The 18,827-nt window shown below is 37.6% G+C and overlaps 1 pseudogene; it reads right to left on the reverse strand.

Annotated features, from left to right (window-relative positions):
* Positions 1–14,387: 14,387 nt before the first annotated feature.
* Positions 14,388–16,287, reverse strand: LOC18595603 (putative carotenoid cleavage dioxygenase 4, chloroplastic pseudogene; annotated as a pseudogene).
* Positions 16,288–18,827: the final 2,540 nt, after the last annotated feature.

The raw sequence follows: 18,827 nt of genomic DNA on the forward strand, positions 1-18,827 counted from the left end.
CTCTAGTTTTTTTGTTAATCTACAATGATGGTACTGACATGACTAAAATGGGAATGTTATTTGCTTTATGTTGCAGATGGCCAACACAGGAATAGAGCAGGATAACGTGGAGTCCTTACTTTATGTGCCGAGGCACTGGTGGGGATTCAATGCGGGCATTAACATCCATTGTAAGTGGTCGCATCTGCATGTGATACGTGAGATGTTGTGTCAAGTAAACGAGTTGAAAAACTTTAAGAGAATATACTTTGGGCACATGATGGATGTCAAATCAGATAAGAGTTTATTCTGTGCCAGTCTTGTGCACAACCTAATGTTGTGCAGAATCAACGAACCTGACGCCATCGAGGCAGAGTTATGGTTTGCAATAGGAAAAATGAAGGTGCATTTTTCTAAGAGGGAGTTCTATCTAGTGACAAGACTGAAGTTTGGTCCCTTATCGGCTCTCGTTGTCAATCCGTACAAGGCCCTTACTGGAGGAATTCACCTACGATATTGGGGACCAAGGAGGCAGGTGAAGATCTAACAGGTTTTAGATACGTTCAAGGGAGGACAATTTCAGCAGGAGGGAGACGCGATCAAGATGGCCTTTGTCTTGATCACAACCAATGTTTTATTTGGTCAAGACTACAAATGATCAGTGGTTCCATGGTTGTTGTCACTGGTCGAGAACATTGAGGAGTGAAATGCATTCCCATGAGGCACATATGTTTGGAGTCTAACTGTGGATTACTTGATGAGGGGTTTCGAACCTCCTGCTACGGGCGTAGCAGAGAAGAAGTGCTACCACCTCTATGGATTCATATGGGCGTTTCAGGTAGTCCGCCATACCCTAATTTTTATCATTATCATTATTTTATTCTTTTGGCATAAGAATTTATAAGGTGAGTAAAAATGTTACACAAGTTATGTGTAGTTTTGGGCATTGGAAGTAATACTTGAAATCAAAAGTTTGTTCGAAAAGCAGCGGTAGTCTGGACAGGTTTGGCCAAGAATGCTTAAATGGCTATGTGACAAGAGGTTTACAAGCTTTCACGCCAATATTGCAAGTTTGGAGAGAGAGGGCAAAGTGAGTAAAGAAACCATATTTTTTATTTTATTAAATTTTATTTTTATTGACATAGGGTAGCAAGGGTTATACCTAATGGCAATGTATGTTTTGGTACAGTTGTGGGTAGTGAGAACGTTGGAGCCAATGGCAGAAGAGATGTTGACTGCATACTGAGCAAACATTGAGGTCAATATCTCCGAGGGGCAGCAATACATTCCATTATGGAAGTTGGAAGGTCACCCAGATTTTGATCCCCAGCAAAGGAGGAAAATAATAGACCGTAAAGGGAAAAGTCTGGTACGATGAGCTGTTAAGCGGAGACGTACCACAAATGAGAAGGTCCATTCTAAGTTCGATGCTGTTGAGGCACCTAATTCTCCTCTTGCACCTCTTCATGGTGCTTCACCTGCTGCTCCTCCTCCTCTTGCTTTTACTGTTGCCCCTTCTCTTGCTTCAGGTGCTACCCCTCATGCTGAGCCACCCAACCCATCACTGCGTCTGCAAATCACTACAAGCATTAAGTGAGAGCTACAAAATATGCAAACATAGTGGAAGAAAGATCTCTAGTCATTGTAGATGAATATGTAGTTGGAGATCTAGAAGGCGATGCAGATGCAGTCACTGCATGAGTATATCCAGCACTCATTGTAAGGGTTGGAGGATCGGATTGTCGGTCAGCTGATTGATCGTTTTGAGGTATGAGGTTTTATGTTATTCATCGTGTGAGTTATAACATGTACAATGTATACATTGTTCTAATGTGTTTGATTTTTTTGATCGTTTAGGGTCAAAGCTCACCTCTCGGTAGCTCGATCGAACATCATCCTGCTCTTACCCCATCTCTAGTAGAAGCAGCCCAGCATTCTCAGCCCACACCTTCTCTCGAGGTTGCACCTCTTCCATTTGAGGTCGAAAAGGGACCTCATCTTGCGAGTAATTGAACTACAACTTTCGCACGTCCTGCTCCTATCTTAACTCCAGCAAAGGCCCCCCCGTATGGTGAGATCACACCTTCTCCTGAGGCTTCATCTTGACTTGAGCCCGAAGATGCACATGTGAGCTTGGCTAGCAAATACCTTCGAAACTCGTACGTTAACCCGTTATTAGTTCAGCTTAAAGCGAAGGACGATTTAAAAGACAAATATGAATCCTTCATGACAAATGACTAAGCTAGGTAAAATGAAAATAGTCGATAATATTAGCGTTAATGGTTCTAGGGTATTTATTAATTAAATAGACCTTTTGACGTGGGTATTATTATAAAGAGGAAATTATGAGAAATGACCTTCGTAATAAGGTCACTTCACTATAATTTTAATTTCACTCTATTATAAATATGCAGGGTTAACATTCTGGGCATTGAAGGGCAAGAGGGTCTTGATTTTTTTTTTGACGATTGAAGATGCTGATAGAGTTGATGGACAACCAACAGATTGATGCATGCATCAATGTGTTGTGTAAGCGGGCGAGCAAGCACCATCCACAACACCACAAGCAGATAATATGCATCGTTGACACCACCTTCTATGTAAGCATATTATATTTTACTGAGTTGTAATTATTCAAATGTATGGGGTGTGTACTAGTTAATTGCATCTAACTATTGTGCATAACGTAATTGACAGCTTATGTTTTGAGATTTGAGCAAAAAAATACAGCCTTCCCCTACCGAGAAGACATTCAAGCTGAATGAGGCGGTAATGCCAGACGATGTGCTTGAGTATGTAAGGGATGGGAGACCTCCGTGGGGTTTACCATGGCATGAGGTTGACTCAATTCTCGTACCGTGCTATTTCGACTGCCACTGGGTGGTAGTGCACGTTAACTTGCTGAAATGGACTATGATGTTAGTGGACTCATCGTACAATCGGACAGAAGCACTAAAGTTCGGCTTACGTGATAAGCAGATGAGTCCACTAACATCATTGTTTCCCAGTATATGCCACCAGGTGAGGTACTTTGTTAGCTCGTGTCTTCAAAAGCGACCTTTGACGCGGATAAGTATAGGTTAAATGAAAAGACCCCAATATAGCAAGATTCGTACAGTTACGGGGATTGGGTTATAGCCTCGTTGCAATGGTTGATCAGGTCGGAGGATCAAACGTAGAAGGCAAACGCGATGGAGGGCATTCGAAAAAAGTTTGCCCTTGAGATTTTTGCAAATAGCCAAAGTTGTGAAAATTTTTAATTTGTTTATTCATTTTCAATTTGTAAATAACATTATTCTGTATCATTCCCATCTTATTCTTTGTTGTATCATTTACATATTTTTCTTTGTATTTATTCATGTGATAAGCATATGGGTCCAATAATAACAACATTGTTTTTTTCTTATTCATATCGTAAAGTCTGTTAGTATTATATACAATTTACATGACAATGTTCATGCGTTTGCATATGCCAACCCCCCTTTACTTCTTTACTTTATAGCCTATATGACATGTTGAATTGCATTGCGTGACATAGAGTTGTAAGCAGTTGTTATTGAATTGGGTGAATGGTGGAGATGGATTCGCGTCACCAGTTGATATTGATTCGCAAGAGTATTTGTTATGGAGTCACGCGAGTATTAAATTTTGAATCACATCAGTAGTTAATATGGAATCGTGTGAGTAGTAAATATGGATCGTGTGAACCATTAAGATTTAGATTCGCATGAGTAGGGTATATTGACTCGCGTGAGTAGTACATATGGAGTGGCGTTACTAGTTATTATGGAAGCGCGTGACTAGTTTTTCTGAAAGCACGTGACTAGTTAATATTGACTCGTGTGAGTAATATATATGGAGTGGCGTTACTAGTTATTATGGAATGGCATGAGTATTTATTCTAAAATCGCGTGAGTAGAAAAATGGAGTCGCATGACTGGTTATTATGGAATTGCATTACTAGTTGATATGGAGTCGCGTGAGTAGTATATATGGAGTGGCGTTACCAATTCTTATGGAATCGCATGACTAGATGATATGGGATCGCATAACTCACCTATTGTGTGTCATGTTCTTCGAATAAGGGTAAGCCAATTATCATAGACAATATCAAACCATAACTCAACCCCAAGCACCATCATAACAAAATATCGAGTTGAACACCCTAAACCCTCGACCAGAAGTTACCCTAAACACATGAAAGTTAAAACACATGTTTAGCGAATTTAATGAAAACAAAGTACCACAAGTCAATTCTAAGAAATAGAAAAAATATACGAGTGTTCATCTGCTATGGTTGACTCAACCAGAACCAATGACAACTGACTTCTTTTTTCTCTGAGGTTCATGTCGGAGAAACTCATCTCAAGACTGTTTCATTTTGCCACGTTTCTGCTGCCCAAACAACTGTATCTGTTCTTTGCATTAGAAGATTCTCAACATTTTCTATCCTCAATTCCAATGCCTACATTCTAATAGTTTGATTACTAAGTTTCTCATCAATCCATAGAAGCATATTATACATTGCATCATTGGAAATATGAATTCTAGACGGTTGTTTGGATGGAGTATCATGGGCAGGATGAATTGGGCTACCTTCGACAGAGTTCAATGGCTCATCAAGACTCAATTCATATCCCCTTTTCATGAGCCATCCAAAAGAGAGATTATGAGGCCTACTACTAGTCCAATCAACTACATACGTATTGCTCTATATCTCTTTCTTCTTAACTAGAGACGATATGATATTCCCGTATGGAAGGGTCGTCTCTTCCTGCATGGTAACTAGTCTCATTCTCATGATCATATATTTTGCAATATTCACGCCAAACTAGCTTCTAATTGTTTCCATCATCCACAAATCCTCAGCGCTAACTTGTCTTAAATGACTGATCCTTTCCTGTAATGTGGACGCCAGAAAATTATGTACTAGCCTATTTGGTGCAGAATTCAAATGACGGGCAGAACATGAATTTGTGGTGTATGGTTCTTTTCTACCTGTCACCTGGGCCCACATGCAGGACGGGTCATATAATGGAGGAGGTGTGTATTGTTTGTGTATATACTCCGTTTTCAGGAGCTTCCCAATATCAAAAGGAGTCACTGTAAACTTTATTCCTCCCAAAAACATGTTCAAAACAAATGGGTCAAAATCTCTAGGATTTTCAAATTCATTTTCACTCTGACGAATGCTGAAGTAAAATTCCTTAACAAAAGTCAGGCTATAATCAAAATATGGAAAGGTACTTAGACCCTTAAGTTTACCCATGTCAAAAAACAAAAATAAGTCACCCTCAAGGTATATGTTTTCCTTTAAGTTTTCCCAATCTATCATTTTCCCTCACGATATGATGGCATTCTCTATTACCCTATACCTAGCAGCATGTGAGATGTCCCTAAACCGTGAGGGAGAGCACAGATCATTACCTGGTTCAATTGAAAAACCAATTGATGCGGCAGGCATTTAAAGATCTAGTTTCCATTTCTTCCTTGATCGTAGGCTTGAGTATTCATCATCACCCATACTTTGGTCGCCATTGTTACCGACACTGGGTCTACTCGAAGATGCGGTCATTGCTTAAGACAGTATAGGACGGTTTAACTTTAGTGGTTAAACTTCTCTTCACCCTTAAACTAAGTTTGGAACGGTTGAAAGATGAAACAATAGCTATTGATATATTTATAAGTGAAAATTGTGAGAAATGACCTTCGTAATAAGGTGACTTCAAAAACACCTTATAATGTATCGATAACTATTTCAATTGCTTGAAAGATGAAACGACAGCTATCGATATATTTATAAGTTATCGATAGATATTGCGAATACTTGGACTCATACTTGGAAGATGAAAGAAACGGTATCTATCGATACATTCATCTTCTATCAATAGAAATTTTGAATCGTTTGAAGATGAAACAACAGCTATCAATATGTTTATAATGCATCGATAGGTATTTCAATTGCTTAGAAGATGAAACGGAAGCTATCGATATAAAGTGGAATACTTGGAAGATGAAAGAAACAGAATCTATTGATATATTTATCATCTATCGATAGATATTTCGCTCATAGACCACCTATGCCGTAGCCTCGTTCCCAGCACTGATGCCTCCATAATCCTCTCACCCTCAAAACCTCTGAAGTTACTTGTCAATTTGTCAAACCCTGAACTATTTAAAGGGTTTCCTTGCCAAGTTTCACACACGAACTCACAAATTAACTGAACTCTTTTTTCATTTCTGTCAATTAAATTAGTTACGTCATACGCTTTGACATTTGTACCCAATCATTTTGCCTCAAAAAATTGGAAGCCTCTAAATTTCTAATTTCCTAATTTGGGAAAATGAGTCGCAGAATTGAACGCACAAAGGTGACTCAGAAAAATGGTTCAGGCGGCTTTGTTGGTGCGAAAACATCCTCAGCCTCGATTGTGAGTTCTTTTTTTACAAAATTTCACTAATTCATCGCACGCTGACAGATTCAACGCTAATTTCTCCAAGCTTAAGGTAATGCCCGAACATATAATTGACTTTGATTATATAAAGTCTATATATTTCCCATACCTTGAGAACTTTAAAAATTTAGGGTGGACACATTATTTACAATTGAATAGGAAATATTATGAGAATTTGGTCTGAATTTTTTACTTCAATGCAACACAAACATATGCAGAGTCAGAAACAGGTCAGCTAGTCAACCATGATGATACGTTTGTCACCCACATCATGGGACAACGGATCCTTGTTACTCGTGAGCTGATAGAACGAGTCCTTCACCTTACTTCCCTCTAAAAAGATCTCCGGTGTGTCTTTGATAATGGGAACCTTCAGTTGGCGTTTATCTACCTTCCAAAAAATTGGAGAGCTAGTGCTAGTTGCACAAAGCTATGTTTCTTTGATCGAGTCTTGCACCTCATCATCACTCACACTATCCGTCTTCATGGCTCGAACTACTCGACTGTCACCACAAAGGACCTTTGGTTCTTATTTAACATCAAATTAAACCGACGTATCGACCTTGCTAAAGTCATCATGGATGACATGATCCAGACCATTCAAGGTGGCATAAAAAGCTTGCTTTACGGCATGGTGATCAGTGAGATCATAGACTACTTCAAAGTTGACACCCATTGTGATTTGCCAAAAAACCATGCTTTGTTCAATCCTATCGATAAGCATAGTATTAAAAAGCTAGGTTTTGAGTTTAGAAACAACAGTTGGGTTAGGAAAAGGGTAGCCGATAACTTGAAATTTGATGATGAGGGGAATGAGGGAGAGCCGAGTGCATATCCTACAAGCCCGTCTACTACTCAATCTTGTGCACCTATTTCCACCACATTCGATGTTGAGCAATCTTTCACTAGAATCCTCTCATTTATGGAAACAATGGACTCTAGGTTGACTGCTCGTATGGAATCGTTGGAGGTGCAGAATCGTGAGATGTTGCAATGCCAAAAAGAATTCAAGGATCAATTTCGCTCTCAATTTCCTCCACCATCATGAATTATCTCTGCATACGTCTGTTCTACTGACTTTTTGGACTGTTCTATTCCATGGATATTTTTGCATCAAATTTTGGTTATATTTACAAATATTTGTATCTTTGATGTATCGAGTACACTCAATTATTATTGCTTGCCATGCTTTTATGTGAGATTGTTTCGCTTGATTGATTGTCTTTTGTTTATCTTATGCCCTTTATGTTTTTTTTATTACAACGGTCGATATTAAGAACAAGTACCATAAAAGCAAGTACCAAACAATGTTATTATTATACATAATATTTTGGGCAAAAATATGAAGCATGATGCCAAAATCAATTAGGCAAAAGTGATTAAATATTTTGTGCTTTAATTTATTTGTTTACAAAGAAAAATAAATTATTAAGGAGTATAATGAATTTGATGATCCCATAAATGGGCTAAGTAATTGGAAGTGTCTGCTTTGAAACATTTGTATCTAACAAACTTGAGCAAATCCTACAGCTTAAAAGAATCATGAAAATTCTACAAGAATTTGCACCCAATTTTGGACGTGCAAATTTCTTAGGTCTTCAAACCAGAATAAAGTATCTAATTAACAAGAATTTCCTAACTTAGGTAGGTCTAGATGAACTAGACATGGGAAAAGTGCCAAATGTAAGAGAAATTTACCTAGATTGGTGCATTATTTTTCTAATTGACTACATCACTAGCTCAACATGTGAGAGAATATCTTGTTACTCAAAAGTAAACATGTCTAATCTTTGTCTTGTAGCAATGTACATTGCAGTCATACTAGAATCATCATTCATCACTTGAGTTGACTTCACAAGATGATTCTTCTTACTAGCATTTGAAGCCCAACTTTGTGAGCCCCTAGACTGTCACGTGACTAATGCTGTTTTTCACTTTGAGTGCTATCTAAACCATTTGGTGTATCCTAGCCATTTGAACATGCTGGTTGATTTCACTCATCAAGAAAGCCCCAACCTTCCTAACATTCTGGTGAATTTTGTTCTTCCCAGCCACTAGATTTGGAAGAATCGTCCAAGGTTTTCGTAGCAATGACATCTTGTGTTCACAACTGCTGCAACATCATGTGTTTTAGATTTGCTTCTCCCCCAATCACACCACTCAGTTTTCTTTGTTGTACTGGTCAAAGTATCATCTCCAAACTCTGTCAAACTCAAGTTCAAATAGTATTATTCAATGTAACTATCAATGAAAATTTTGAAACAATCCTTAACAATTGACGTCTGAAGGGCCACTATCTTCAGGTACGACACCTATAATGTTATTAGAGTTTGTAGTTCGCATTGGATAACGGTTTCATGTGTGCTCGATTTGTCTAAAAATTGCACATGCCTTGGGTTGTCGTTATCGAGCCGTCGGCTGAACAAATGATGTTTCCCCGTTTGTCGATGGAGCTACAAATGGAGTCCGATAATTTTGTCTATTATGACCATAGCTCTTGCATTGTGAACATCTACGTCGTCCGTTGCCTTCCTCAGCTGATGGAATCCTTTTCCTCCTAGGTCTTCTCACTTGACCTCGCCAACTTGGTGGTAAAACAACAATTTGTTGAATGTCATGGGGGATGTCCCACTCACTGTTTTTTCGAATGGGAATCACATATCCCTCCACCCAAGACCGAGTCTTGTAATAGTTCGAGCAAAATTCAATGGCTGCACGTTTGCACTTACTGCCAAGGCAATAAAATCACAGTTGGCTAACAATGTAAAAATTAAATTCATCATGCACAAAATAACAAAACATGATTGGTCATACCTTATTGCTGCCATGGCATGCGTGTAGGGGAGTAGATCGGTCTAGAACTCATCGCATGAACACGTCTTGGTGGAGAGGTTAACCACTCTGTTTTTAGTCTCGCCTATAACTTGAAACTCCACCCGATCGATTGCTTGTATTGAAAAGTGACATGTTTCATTGAATTGTCTGTTCAATAGATCGGTTGCCCAAGGGCTGAAGGGTGTGATCAAATTCAATGCCTTATTGTGCCGGTCATGGAACCAACATTGAAACATGCCTTCGATGCACTCGATCAACATCGTTATTAGCATTTTTCTTGCATGCCTCAGGCAGGAGTTAATACACTCTGCAATGTTGGATGTCATTAGCTTGTATCGCCTTATTGGTGACAGTGCACGTGCCCATCTCTCAAGGCCTAATCTTATAAGGCTATCATAAGTAGGTTTGCAAAGCTGTTTCAGTTGATTCGTATGTTTGTTAAAATCGGTGAGCCTATAGCAGTTGGCAGCCATGGTGAAAATCGCTGCAACATCTTCGCGCTTGAACCTGTTTTTAACGTTTTTCCTTAAGTGGTAATTGCATAGACCGTGATGAGCATCCTTGTGCACTTTCTCAACTACATTCTTAATGCTAATATGCTGATCAGAAATGAACATTGCATTTTTAGGACAATCAATTGCACGACGTAATTGATTAAGAAACCACGACCAACATTCTTCTCGTATTCGACGTGGCCAATGCCAAATGCAAGTGGATATATCTGCTCATTCACATCTTTGCATACCGCCACAAACAGAATACCCTTGAATCTGCCTTTCAGATGTGTGGCATCAATAGCAACTACAGGCCGTATTACAGCACTGAACCCTCGAATACGTGACCCAAATGCCCAGAAATAATATTTGAATTGTTGTTCCCCATCAGTAGCGACACACGTGACAGTATCGAGATTTTCACGTTCCAACATATGGAAATAAGAGGGGAGGAGTTGGAATGACTCTTTCGATGAACCGAACATAACACTCCCCGTATACGCTTTCGCTTGCCAGGCCTTACCATATAGGCATTACAATCCCCACTTGCGATTCATCTCTTCCATTATTTCCTTTGGTCTCAATGGGGTTACACAATTTCCTTACACCCTGGTGGAGATAAGCTTACCAATTACCCTCGTGCTCACATTTTGATACCCATATTACAAACCATCAACAATAGACGTGTGTACCTTTTGGAACGTTCGAAATTGCCAATATTCTCCCTTAAGCAACTTCGTTGTATGCAAAGCAAACTTGTATGCCTTATCCTTACAACCAACCTCATAACGAGCGTGACATGACTTTTTAACTCTAACCTCAAAATGCTCTTTAGTGCTAACATGTTCAAATCTCGTTTCAATTCAGCTTTCGATGGAAACATTTTTTCGCGATATAAGTGGTCGTCCATTGATCTAGATTCCTCACTCCCAACTGTTTGGAAGGATATCATATCTAGCTCGGGAATAATCCATTGACGAGATACCCTTGTATTTACCTTCTCTTGATCACTGTCATCAGGCAAAGGAATGTCGTTCTCAAGTACAATGGCGTTCTCGTAAATAGGGTATGCACCCTCAACATCTTCTAAATCAACGGTTCTACCATGGTCGTCCAACTCAACCTCTTCTAACACAATAGTTGTGGTATGACCTGTACCGCCATCTGCATGATTGCAATAAGGAATGTTAGTCTGCTTAACCCTATCATCCTCTAAACGGTCTTCATGTCTGCCAACGTAATCATCTTCACAGTCATCACGTAACTCATTGTTCTGATACATTGTGTCGTCCTCTTCAACATCATCTTCAATCTGATCAGATGCATCGTTATCACTCATAACCATCACAATGTCTTTTACTAATGACAATGGACCCAATGCATTTCCAATCGACAGTTGTGTTTATTGCAAAGTACCAAGTATTTTGTTCGATGCACATTCCAATCGAAATTGTGCAGACATCATTTGCAGACACCTCATGTGTGTGTTAGGCTGCTAAAACTCATGAGGATACGTCAAACGTGATTGCCATGGTTGTTTGTTAAGAAATGCATGGTGTGGTATGTTAGAATAATTAACATTCTGTTGTAAGTGATTACTATGTTGGATATTGTGTTCATGTGGAATATCGTTTGCATTTCTTACCTTAACTATCACAAACACAACAACTGCCCTTTCATCTCGTAGAATACTTGCTACATCTTCATCATCCTTGATAACTGTGAGCGAAACGTGCGCGAAACCCTTGCGGCATGGCTGAGCGATGCATGTAGCTCGATTTCATTATTATGTGAGTTGACCCCAACAACCTCTTCAACCAGCTTCACTAAGCCTGAAAATGACAAATCACTCCCAACATCCTTCACTCGTGTCTCACCACCCTTGTAAGTGTCATCGACCCAATGACCACCGTATGTAATCATAAACTTCACATTTAGCAGACCGTTGAAATTTAACAGAAAATAAGTGTCACAATCAGTCAATTTATGAAAAATTACCCCTCGATGCATAGAAACCTTTTACGCAATGCCTAAGTCACATTTGGCCAACCGTAGAAATTTAACAAAAATTAAGTGTCACAATGTCTAATACACATTCATGCAATGCCTAATAACTAGTGGACAAACGCCCCAAAACAAGAGGCGAATTGCACAAGTCACGCGCCACCACTCTCGCAATACATAACAGCAGGTCACGCAATATATAAAAATCAGTCACTTAAGACTAAAAAACTACTGAACAAAAACTTCAAAAAACACATGAATTGCACAAGTCACACGCCACCACTCTCGCAATACATAACAACAGGTAACACAATATATAAAAACCAGTCACGCAATGCTTAAAAAACTACTAAACAAAAGCCTCAAAACAACACATGAATTGCACAAGTCAGTCACGCACCGTCAGGCTTGCAACACCTAAGAATAAGTCACTCAATGAATAATAAGCCTTAAAACAAAAGGTGAATTGCACAAGTCACGCACCATCAGTCTTGCAATACCTAATAATAAGTCAATCGATGCCTAATATCCACTCACGTTATGCTAACTTAAACAGTCACGTACTGGTCCAACGTCACGGAATACATAACAACACGTCACTATAGGTACTCTATTCCATATACATACAAACCACTCACGCAATGTCTCAACAGAAGAAATGCATTGCACAATTCACACACCACATATAACCCACTCTCCCAATACCTAATAATAGGTCACGCAATGCCTAACATCCACTCACGAAGTTATTCAGCATAATATAACTTAAACGAAGAAAATAACTCAAGAAAATATGTGCTCAATGAAAATAAAAATTTCTATAAATTTTATTAAAATTTTAAAAAAAAAGACCCCCCTCCCGAAAATACAAAGAGATGATATAAAAAAAATGAACCGTAGTTCATTTCTTCCTAAGTTCATCTACTTTGAACTCTATCTCGACGAGAATCTTTTCGTTGCTCAAGATGGCAACCTCCAGGTTAAAAGTCCTTTGCATCAGGTTGTTGATGAGGGCGTGCATCTCCTATTGGAATATTTGTAACTGCTCCCTCAAAGGCACCTCTTCCTCTTCGGAAGCTACCTCTGCCCCGTTCTCAACTCTTGGATCTTTGGAGGTCATTTTTCAATTATCTGAGATTGATTAAGATAATTGAACTTGACTCAAATGGTTAAGGGTTCCCTTTATTTATAGGCATGAATGTTGACTCTTTTTTTTCTACACCAATATAAGTGCAATGAAGGGGGGCTAAATTAGTTATTAAGTACCTGTTCAGCCTGCCGTATCATCTTATCTACCTCTTAAAAGCAAAAGCCAAGCCAAACATCATTTTCCAAGAAATTCTTAATAAAAAGCAGCTTAAAGGTTTTCTTTTTTTTTTTTCAGTAATCAAAAAGCTTTTAATGTTACCTCTTTTCTCTTTTCCAAGAAATTCATTATCGTTTCCTCTTTTCTCTTTTTTTTTTTTTAATTTAAGCATCATGGTCTGATTGCTTGGCAGACCAACCAAAATCTAATACTATTGCTACTATACAAGTCTGAAATTATATATAAACTTCTAGAATTACATTATAACTTATTAGGTTATTGAAGATGACACTCAATATCCTTTATGGTAATTTTAACTGAAATTACAACTTATATAATTTATTTTGTTAAACAGTTTACCAAATAGCTTTAGCCTATTTCTCTTCTAATTTTACACAATTTGTTATTAAAGGGGCTGAATCAGTAGATAATCACCTTCAGCATTAGGTAGATAAAGTCACATAATGCCTACAAACAGGTCACACAATGCTTAACAAATATTTAGTCACGTAATGCCTATAAACAAGTCACGCAATGCTCAACGAATATTCAGTCATGTAATGCCTATAAATAAGTCACGCAATGCTCAACAAATATTCAGTCACGTAATATTTAGGCACCTAATGCCAAATAAACAGGTTACGATTCCTAATATCCAGTCACACACCCTAATATCCAGTGACTCAATGCCTAACAAATATTTACGTATCGCCTATAAATTGATTAATTTCGCTACCCCCAGCCAGATTTAAGTTTCCAAACTCATATAATTTACCCATCAACTTTTTCGTTTTATGAATAACCCTAAATAAACCCAATAACCCATAACAAATATCTTGATGTCATCTCTGCACTTTAGGATTGTGAGAAAGTTGGCTGCTGATATAGACCTCGATGGCGTTGGAGAGTTGGATAGAGGGATAGCTAAATCTAAATCGAGATTTAATTTTGAAATTTTAAGCTGAATGGTGAGAGAGCGAAAAGAAAGAAACTGAGACGTGTCTTCATTTGGATTAATTGGTTTAAAGGGTAATCTTGTCAAGTTGTGTTAAAAATTGGCTAAAAACAGTTAAAATTATAGAGACGGTCATTTTTTAAGTCACCTTACTATGAAGGTCATTTCTCACTATTTGCACTATATATATTATCTAAGCCAATGGAAGTTTGACTTAAACCAACTAAATAAAACATCTAATGGCTCATTACTATCCAAGTTTCTTTAGAGGGACGAATATGGTTCAACACAAGACAAATGGATAATCTAGTCTTAATTATTTGGGATCATGCAGTTTGCATCTAAAACACAAAACTATATTAACCTGAAAGTTAGTTTTTATTATAAACAGCAGAGATGGACATTATTTTTTAGGGTGGGGGTGACTATCATTAACATTTTTCTTAATCAATCTAAAAAAATAAATAAAAAGAAAACAGAGATTTTACATGCTAAAAAATAGACCATGAAAGCCATATGGAACCCGGCTTGGAAGCTTCACCACTGCCACAATGTCAAGTTCTGGGGATTTGGCATCCATTATTATGAATTTTGACTCATTAGCCTTCTCATCGTGCACATAATTCATTACATAGCCATCATCTTCATCGGAATGAATATTTTCCATATCTTTTGTTACAAATAATGGCTCCCCTCCAAAGCAACCAGGTCCATAAAATCTTCTTGCAACTTCACGCCCTGTTTCCAAATCAATTTTCACCAAACCTGACATTTTTGGGACCTCTTCAAGCACTCCTAGATAGGCATAACGTGTTTTTCTCCCCACATAGGAAGGATTTATTGATCCAAATTCCAAATTTCTTGGAGAAATAATCTTTCTAGAAACATCTCCTGTTTTGATGTTGATCTTTACTTTCTCCAATGAGACATCGACAGTCTTATTAAAAATGTTTGTGACACAGATAATATTAGATGCCATAAAAACTATCTCATCATCTCCATTTTCCCAAGCATTTATAATATGAATGGTATTGAAACCTGGGACACGAACCCACCTCATCTCAGAGTCATTAATGGCATATTTTGGTATGATCCCAATTCTTGGAGTTTTATTTGGTTCATAATCCACCAGGGTGCCTCTTCCTGTCATCACTTTTCCTAATGAATATACCAATTGTGTTTCATGGAAAATCGCAAATCGCTTGGTTATGGCAAAATCATGGATGAAACAAGGTTGATTGATAGAGAAAATGGGTACTTCGTTTTGTTTAACACCATTTCCATCGAAGTGGAAGAACTTGAGATGAGGGAAACTTAGGCTCCATGAAAAAGCAAATGTCTCCTTTGTATCCAAATCGACTTTGGGATGTGCAGTCATGTTAGACAGTAACTTTTTCTCAAATTCCCAACGTCCTAAAGTTTCAATATCACCTTCTTGCGTTAAATTGATAATATATGGTAAATCAGACTCGCAAAGAGCAAAGAGATGATCCGAAAAGAAGGCAAGGCCAGTGTTGGCCACGCCAAAGCCATTCATCAGATTTATATGGCCTGTCATGATCCTCCTTGTAGTCATAAGAAAGCGAACAATATCTCCAAAGCCAAAGAATCCTGAAAACACATTCGGAATGAGAGGAAAACCAGCTTCTCCCTCGAGCTTATACTTGTAAGTCCTGACATAGCGGCAACAATACGTAGCATGACCATTGGAAAATCTCAAGGAATGAAGCATGCCATCTCCATCGAACAAGAGGAGAGCCCGAGGAGATTGGATTTGTGGGTTTGGACCATTGCGGATGTAAACACCCTTTAAAGAAAGTGGAAGCTTACCTTCAATTACGGGGCAATCCGTCGGTTCCATCTCATCGACTGGAGCCAAGTTTCCTGTATACAGATGCCTTGGATCAACCAAAGGTTGAAGAGGTGGATCAAGGATTTTGGAGAAGGAAGCGTAAAGGAAGGAGGGAATGGAAGCTAGAGTGGAAAACAATGATGATGCTGATAACGGCAGTGACACAATTTTCTGGGTTTTGGTAAGGAATGGGTTTGTATTGGAAGAAGAAAGTTTGCAGGTTACCAATTCTTTTGGTTTGGTTGGAGAATCGTTCAAAGCTTGAAAATGGGGGATGGGAACATTGTAGCAAGGTTTGGTTACTTTCATCATGGGTTCTGGATCTTGTGTAATTATTTGCTTTTGGTGAGAATGGATAAAGAGAGACCAAGGGAAGGATGGGGTTATAAAGGTAGCCAGCCTTGGAGATGCTGTCTGGGGTTATAAAGAGAGACCAGGCTAGATTAAAGACTTTAACATATTGTTCCAAAGCTCATGTCAACTTAAATGAACTATCCTTTTCCAAACTTGTATTTTGTGGTTTCCCACTACATCATAAACAACTATTGAAATGCTATATGGCTAGATAATAAACCCTTATACTCGTCTATCTTTGCTCGGTCGAGTTGATATGGTGAACCTTCCAGGAGTTGCTCGTCGATTTTTTTGCTTTGGTTTAACTAGAAAATATAGCGTTTGCTTTGTTGCTTCATCTCACTGTTCATCCCTGTTTCTTGTCTCTATAACACTCAACTCGAATAAGTTCAACAGATCATAGTTACATATTCCTTCTTAATCTCTTTGACAATAATTTCAATGTATCATATACATCATTCACGTACATCAGCTTCATGATTCTTACAAATCTTACAAAATACAAAATATATGATAATCAATAAAATCATCTCATCAAAGCAATAAAAAAATCATTAAAGAATATTATTGACATATCAAATGGATGATTTTATAAGGCACTGTCTCCTGGGGCTAAGTTCGCTCCCATAAGTCTAGTCAAGATGATCAATTCAGGAGGGGCCATCAAGGATTTGAAATATGAATATGAGAAAACAAGTATATATTAGCTTGAAAGTATTATTACACATGACCGTACTCTTCAAGGCAGCCCAATTTCTGCAGTTTGGCAAGTGGGATGTTAACAAGAATTGAAGAAAGGAGATTGTGGGACAAGAATCCAATTCTTTATGTGTTGGGAGTAAAAAAAAATCTAAAATATTAAGATAATGTTGCTTTCATTGTTACTTAATTGTAAAATTTTTCGAAAGAAGGAAGACTTGTTTTGTTGTCTCGAAAAGCTTAAATTCTTGCAAGTTAGTGAAATGGGCAACGGGGGCCCTTAAAAGGTCTGTTTCAAGTTGTCTTAATATAGAATTTAATAAAAGAAAAGTATAAATACAAAAAATCAAAAATCAAAACAGAATACATTAATTATATAATATAATTTATTAAAAGATGAAACACTCACCATAAATGACTCGTACAAATTTTGTAGAATTTGTTGACACCAAAAACTTAATTTTTTAACCCAAAAAACTCACTTGCATTGGCTATATTTAAAGCTGCTAGAAGTAGTTTACAAAACATTGGTACTAGTCTACAAAAGACTAGCTTCACCACGAACCAAGGACTTTCTTTAATGCTTCTTCATGGATGATGCTCACTTAATTTCTTCACCCAATTGTTGAATGTACTCTTTGTTGGATGATACTCTCGTTTATTCACGATGCCAAAGGCTTTGTTAGGGCTAGAGATGTTGACTATCTGCCTATAGTAGCTGAGGACGGATGGACTGGAGACAGCATTTTTTCTCTGAATATTTGTCCAAAAAGGAATGTAAATAATTTTTTTACTCAGTCAAAATAACCTTTTTATTAATCATCCGAATTGGATACAATTTTAGTGAAAATAATAAAGTTTGAAGGAACAGGTCTAAAGACCTACCTGATTAGAACAGACCCTTAATAAGTGACTGATATTACACAACCAACTCTCAACACCATACCCAACTAGTCAGACAAGATCTGAAAACAAACACATGCTTGACTACTACCCATCTATCGTATCAATGCCAGCTGGAGCCTTGGGAGTTGTGATTGTTATAAAATACCAAACAAATGTGTCAGCACAAAGTAACTTTGGTAACATCTGTTTAGAAATAAGGAAAACATGTGGAAAACATGTAGGAAGCTTCACACTTTTCGTCTCTGACACGATGATCACATAATTATAGTCAATGAAGGATAGTTGCACGTGCCGTGTCATGTAATCACATAATCTTTGCCAATGAAGGATAGTTCCACGTGCCGTATCATGTAATCACATAATCTTTGCCAATGAAGGATAGTTCAACTGTTTTGTGGAAGACGAAAGGAAAGCTCAAACGTGAACTAGAGGGCAATGCTTCACCCTTCTCTTCTTGATATGACCACTTGTCCATTTTTCTATTTGCTTTTCTTGGTCTGTAAAGACTTTTCACAATGCTTCACCGTGGACTCAACGCATAATTTCGTAAAGAATGCTTCCATTAGTTGACAATTCATTTGTATTCATGAGTTCAGATTTATGATTTTAGTTTTCATTAAATTTTATTTTTTTTTTTGATTTGGAGGAAGGGAGATTCGAATTTTTTTCTTTAAATATGAAGATCATGCAACAATCAATTATCAAAATGCTCTAAGTCCTAATTTTCATTTAGGTTGAACATGAAAAATTGAATTTAAAAGAAAAGATTTAAATTTCAAATGTAATATAACTATAGGTGATAAAACTCATGAAATCACGAGTTCCTTAATTAGTTTATAATTCACCGGATTTGTTAGATTTCCATTAAGAAAAAATTCATGAAAAACTAACTTGGATTGGAAATTTATACTTTTATGTTAATTAGCTAGATTTTTATTTGAAAATTTTTTTTGTTAATTAGTTATGCATTAAAGAAAAAAATATTCGT

Source organism: Theobroma cacao, chromosome 6 (assembly GCF_053813885.1).
Source record: "Theobroma cacao isolate CCN51 chromosome 6, ASM5381388v1, whole genome shotgun sequence".
Taxonomy (NCBI): domain Eukaryota; kingdom Viridiplantae; phylum Streptophyta; class Magnoliopsida; order Malvales; family Malvaceae; genus Theobroma; species Theobroma cacao.